Source organism: Tigriopus californicus, chromosome 7 (assembly GCF_007210705.1).
Source record: "Tigriopus californicus strain San Diego chromosome 7, Tcal_SD_v2.1, whole genome shotgun sequence".
In the NCBI taxonomy this organism is placed as follows: Eukaryota; Metazoa; Arthropoda; class Copepoda; order Harpacticoida; family Harpacticidae; genus Tigriopus; species Tigriopus californicus.
Window position 1 is genome coordinate 8,661,705 of NC_081446.1, and position 6,278 is coordinate 8,667,982.

The following is a 6,278-nucleotide window of genomic DNA, read 5'->3' on the forward strand; positions in this document are numbered from 1 at the left end:
ACTGTTCTTGCTTCCTTCCTGATTTCAAGTCGTTCAGCTGTTTGATTGGGTCTTGGCAACTGTTGAACCGCCGACTCAAAAGCCCCAAAAGGAGCGAGCCCTGAGAAAAAGACTTGAGGAGCTGAGGCGAGTTTTTAAACGCTCGTACCTCTAAGTTAAGGCATGGATGGATGTTACATAAAATGAGCATCTCCTAGCCAATTTCGGCAGTGTATTTTCATTGCCTTCTATCTGACCAACAATCTGCCCTTAGAGGAAGCAAGGCTTAGAGAGTAGAGAGTGTGATGCGAGCTGACCAGACGGACTCGTTTTCAGAGCTGATGGGTTACACCTGAAAGGCTGTAAGAGTATGGTATCTTGAGTTTTCAATCGGCTGGAGTGGCTCTGTCCACTGATTACCGAGTCAGCTGCAGTGAAAAAGCTCAACAAACTCGATATGTACTCTTCTATGATGACTCTTCCATGTTACCTCTAATTCTTTTATCATCTGCCCAGCTAGGGTTGGCCATTAATACGAGTTAGTGTTGAAGCGAGTCCGGACTCGAGTTCTAGTGTACTCGAGTCTTTTACTCGATTTTGGAAACATTGGCCGGACTCAAGCCTTTTAAAAAGGACTCGAGTCCGGACTTGTAAAAAAATAATTCATTTTTTTCTGAGAATTTCGCAAGAAGAGTCTTTTTGCAAGACTTGACTCCAATAAAAAAACTCAAGTTCTTTGCCAGATTCGAATCCGGACTCGGCGAGTCTGACAAAAGTAAAAAAAATCCAGGACTTGTGGACTCGCCCCAGCAATATTAATAGTAAATTAACCCTCTCAAGCTCTTGGAGCTTGCATTGTAAATAGTTAGATATATCTTTTAGGGAACACTTTTATCATGATTAAATAATGTCGGCATCTAATCTCTGAGTTAGCATCTCAATATAACAACAATTTCATGAGCATGTAATTCCTCAGGTTCTGGGTAAGCAAAAGCTTGTTTTCACCAGGACCTGGGCAAATTAAAGAAGACATGACATAGATAGCCAATAATGTTACAGAGGCCAAGCTGCAACACGATAACGTGAGTTGGAAGAAATACAAAATGAAATTGGAAGCTTTGTAGGAAATCATATCGGTTCATATTTACAAGAAAAGAAGGGACCAAGAAAAAAGATATAGAAAGAAAAACATGAAAAACAGAGCAAAGCATATATTTTAAGTGTTAATTTGTTGACTAGAAAATGCGAAACGACTTCAGGAATGGGAGGAAAATTTATAAGTTTAGGATTGTATTTCGTGCATCGAGTGTTTTGATGAGATCAAGCGGCGGATAAGGATGATGAAAGAGAAAAATATAAATAATTTCTTCGGATTTTTGTTGGCATACATAGCAATTCTTGAGTTTGCAAGGAGCAATGGAACACTTCTGTAAGAGATAATCTTTTATTGTTTCTGGTTAGATCGATGTCTGGGGGGTTGAAATTATTGCACTCGTTGGGAAAAGCAAAGTTCTGTAGTCTTTGTAAAAGTCCCGACTTGACAACAAATTGACCTCCAACCGCCAAGCCGATGATTATTTTTCTATTTGAAAATATTGATACATGGTGGAAGTTCTTGCAAGCACGGCTGCCTCATCACTTGAAGGATTTGAAGCGTGCGCAAATCTTGCAATTTTAGGAGCTTAGACTCATGAAACAAAGATTCAGTGTGCGATGACCACCTGGTATTTATCCATAGCTCTTTTCTGGAGTATGGACAAGATCTTCAGTCTCGTACTTTGGCCATAAAATTCAATACCCCACTCCAAGACACTTCAGATAAGTCCATTATAAAATTGTTTTCTTTACGGTTTTGACACTGACTTGCGAATTCAGTTCAGGCTGAAAAGAATTTTTTCGAACTTTGTTTGCTACACTCTCAATGTGACAGTGCCACTTAAGTTTGCTATCGAGTTGCATTCCCAGAAATCGTATTGACTTTTCATTGGATGTGGTAGAGCCCACCTCCTCTAACCTACGTCCATTTATATTAATTTTGAAGTTAAAATTACATTTTTTGTGCTTGATAACCATGAATTTAGATTTATCTATGTTTAAAGTTAATTTATTTATTTCTAACATTCGGGAGATACGTTCCAGTTGAACATTTGTTTTCTCCTCTAGTTTATCAGGTTGGCTTTCAAAGCATTGAAGCGTCGTACCATCAGCAAACATAATGCTTTTCAAAATGTTATGCTGAGGCATGTCGTTTACATAGATTAGAAATAAGAGAGGTCCAAGGATGCTGCCTTGGGGAACCCCACATTCGACTTTCAGTTTCAAGGACCTAACATTATTCACCTCGACATTCTGGTACCTCTCAGAAAGGTAGTTTTTGAACCAAACTATGAACCTACCGTGGCATCCGTAATACTCTAGTTTCTTTTTAATCAATATACCATGATCAACACAATCAAAAGCTTTTTTGAGGTCCAGAAATATAGTAAGTGCCATTTTGTCGCAGAGATTAGCAGAAATATTTTGTAGAAAATTTTGAACTGCATGCATAGTGTTATGTTGCTTTCTAAAACCAAACTGTTCAGGGTAAAGGAGAACCTCTACTTCTAAAAAGTTATGCATTTCTTTATAAACAATTTATCCTAAAACCTTGGAGAAACTTGAAAAGACTTATAGGACGATAATTACCAGGTAGTGATTTGTCACCTGATTTAAAAAGTGGAATGACTTTTGCAGTTTTCCATTCTGTTGGTATGTATCCGGACACAAAAGAGATGTTCACTAACCTCGTCAACGACACTGTTAAAGCTGGAGCTATATGTTTTAGAATTCGGTTTGATAGACCGTCCATTCCTGAACTATTTTTCGACTTGAGCTCATTGATTACCGCCTTCATTTCTTTACATTTTGCCCATTTGAAATAAAATTTTCTCGACTTTTTGGGTCCTAATCCGCCCATGAGCTCTGCCTTATGAGAGGGAAAGTTTCCGTTTAAAGTTATACCTACGTTTGCAAAATAGTTGTTAAGTATTGTCGCAACTTCTTTTGGGTCAGATGTGCAGTAATCCTTGTCGCATCATTGATCAGGGGTGATAAACTAAACTGTCCTAAAAAGCCAATGAGGTCTGTAAGAGTCTTAGCTGTTTTCAGCAAATCAATGTTCAGATCTCCACAAAGAAAGACTGATTTTTCCTCCAGTGTTGGCTAGAATATTATTTAGTTCCTGGAAAGCTCGATTAAAGTCAACATGTGGTGGGATGTACACAGAGAGGAAGCCTCTTTTTCCTAATTCAATTCCTATTACCTCACAATCTTCATCCATTAGCTCAAGGCTTTTAGGTTGGCTATATTTGTCGTTTGATTTAATAAAAAATCCCATTCCACCTCCCCGTCTCCCGTCTGTTCGTTCAATTCCTATCAAGTCGTATCCATTGAATTTCAGTCGAATCCTACAGAATTGCCACATTTCCTACATCGCCAAAATATCTGGTGCTTGCTCAAGAACAAGGTCTCAGATCTTTTCTTCATTGGCAAAAATCGACCTCACATTCAGAGACACTAGCCATGCCATGTTCATGCTCTTCAAAGTTTTCACGTATACTAGATCGTTGGAATTTGATACCTGATTACCCCCGCTCAGATCATCATCGTCTAAACCCAAATCTGCACCTAGTGTAATATAAGTACATCCCATCCAAATAGGAGGTCTCACAATTTTCAGGTGCTTAGTAATTGACACCATTTTTTTCAATGTGTTGCTCTGAGAGGAAGAATTTGAGAAAAAGAATGGATAGATCATGAACAGTATTGACGGGGTGTTCAAAACGGCTCTCTCTAGCTTCATTTCAACGAGACCACAAGTATAAATAGAGATTTCAAACTGAACAGTCAGCAAAATTAGTAGATACTTGGGAGTAAGATTTGAGATTAATGGATATTTGTCGGAAGACATGCTTATGGAAACTAAGATTTCAACGGACAAAAGAAGGACAATGACCATCACAAGGGGACATACTTTCTTTGAATAAATCGATTCGCCCTTTTCTCTGACCAGGAGCAATGGTCCAGAAAACCCCAACACCAGCTTTGTTCTGGTACCAGGAGCCTCTTTCCTCAAATTGAACGCCTCTGTGTCGAGACGAAGACGGTCCTTGGCAAAGCACGGTGGTATGTAATCACCAACATGTAGCCCCTTTTTGGCCAACCCTCCACGAGCCAGGCACCTGAAGAACTCTTTTTTATCCATCTCGTTGTAGAACTCCACCGACGAAACGGTCCTGACTGGATCGGTAACTTTCGTCTTTTAACCAGGACCATAGAAAACCATAACTAGAATGCTTAAGCTCAACAGGAGCTGCACCGCATGAGCGTCTTTTCAGGTCAGCTGACGCTGGTGGAAAAGGGACGAAGATATTTCGTGAAATCTCGCTTTGGGCAAGTTGAATTATTCCCATGAAATGGTCATCATTCACGTTTTCTTTCAATTTCTTTTGATTTTTACAAACATACATGAACAAAGAGCGTTAGAATAGGATAAAAATCAAAGTGTTTTTGGCATAATTTAACTTGCATGTCAAAGAAAATTGCAGTTTTGCTCTGCAAATCACATACATACGCATTTACCCTCATTTTAGTAACACATCTCGAAAGTGTAACGAAATGTAACAATAATGCAATACACTAATGATGCATTCAGATTTTCGTTTCAAACTCCAGGAGCAACATATTTATGTAAGTGATCATATACTAATGGATTTTCTTCGGATGTAGTCTCATAAACCTTGTTTTTGGCAGTATAGTCATTTGAGAACAGCTCTCGTGGATGATGGTTTACTTCTTAAGGATCGTCAATGTTTCAATTGACAATGTGGTACTTTCAATTCCACGTAAGACCTAGAATTTTTTTGTTGCTGTTAAAGTGTAAATGTCAAATTACCAATCACAACTTTTTATTTCGTCGGGAGTTTTTCATTCAGATCAAAGAATTTAATGGCCGACTTGATGAATCTCGCTTCAGGCAAGTTGAATTATTCTCATGAAACGTTTGTTATTCATCTTCAATCTTAATTTCTTTTGAATCTTACAAATATACAGGTAGAAAGAGCGGTAGAATAATAAAAACATGCTTTTTAGGGCATATTACAAGTAACATGTCAAAAAATGATTTGGACATTAGTAGAGCAAATCATGTACTCTATTGATTGCAACGCAATGATAAGGCATTCGGAATTTCGTTTCAATCTCCCAACAATGTGCTTGAATGTGGGCGACATGATTGCGCCTATACGTAAACAAGGCAAATCCGACACCTCTGGAGGTCAGCCTGAACCTAGTCTTGTTTCTTGGGTTTCAGTTAAGTGTTTCCACCACATGGATGAAAACTTCAATTTGAGCCCCATTTTAACCTCTTCAAAATTGCGTTATTAAAAAATGTGGTCGGACAACTTACTTAAACCCGTTTTATCAAGCGTGCTAGACGAGAGTAATTGCTTGACAAGGAGTCGTATTAGGGGTTTCTACTCTGAATTTGGACGAGCCGGCAACGATTCAAATTTGTACCATAGTTGTCCTAAGTAGCTTGACTACGAATGAAACATTTTTTTCCACCAGCGACAGCTGAGACGAAAAGACGCGATCGCAGCGCCCTTGATCGATCTATATATGAAGTTATCTATGACCAGGACTCTTTGCCAAGAAAGGCTTGGAGTTCTTGATTGGACGTTCATAACCAACATCTTTCATAGCTTCCAACAACTCGTTTGTTTCCCCAGATTTAAGGCTTTTGATCACAGTTTTGTTTCTTGCCTTTCTTATCTCTTGTTGTTTTTCCTATAAGTCAATCCTCTCGGACGTCTCTTCTATTTGCTTCAACATCACCAAAGACGTCTTCAACAGTCGAACAACAACAGACATTGCCTTTTTGGTCTTTTCGTCACCAATGTCCTTGGCAAGTAATTCCAGTTTTTGAAGGCACTGGATTGCTTCCTCCTTGGTTTCTGTTTGGGTTTCTCCCATCTCCACCGATATAACATTTGATTCCTTTCGAGGTGCAAGGATCTCGTCCAACATACTCGTAAACTTAGTAAGCGATTTCTTGCTAGAACATAAGAATTGGAACGGGTTGTAAATACATCAGTTTAAAAGCAAAATCTTGTCCTCATGGAAACTCTGTGCAACTTGGCTCATATATCTTTTTTTATGTTTCTATTTTTCTTTCCGGTTTTTTAGCCGATGCTTGGGAATGATTTCGCAGCATGTCAAGTCATGTTTTAAAAAATAAATTGGTCTACTAACGAATTTGT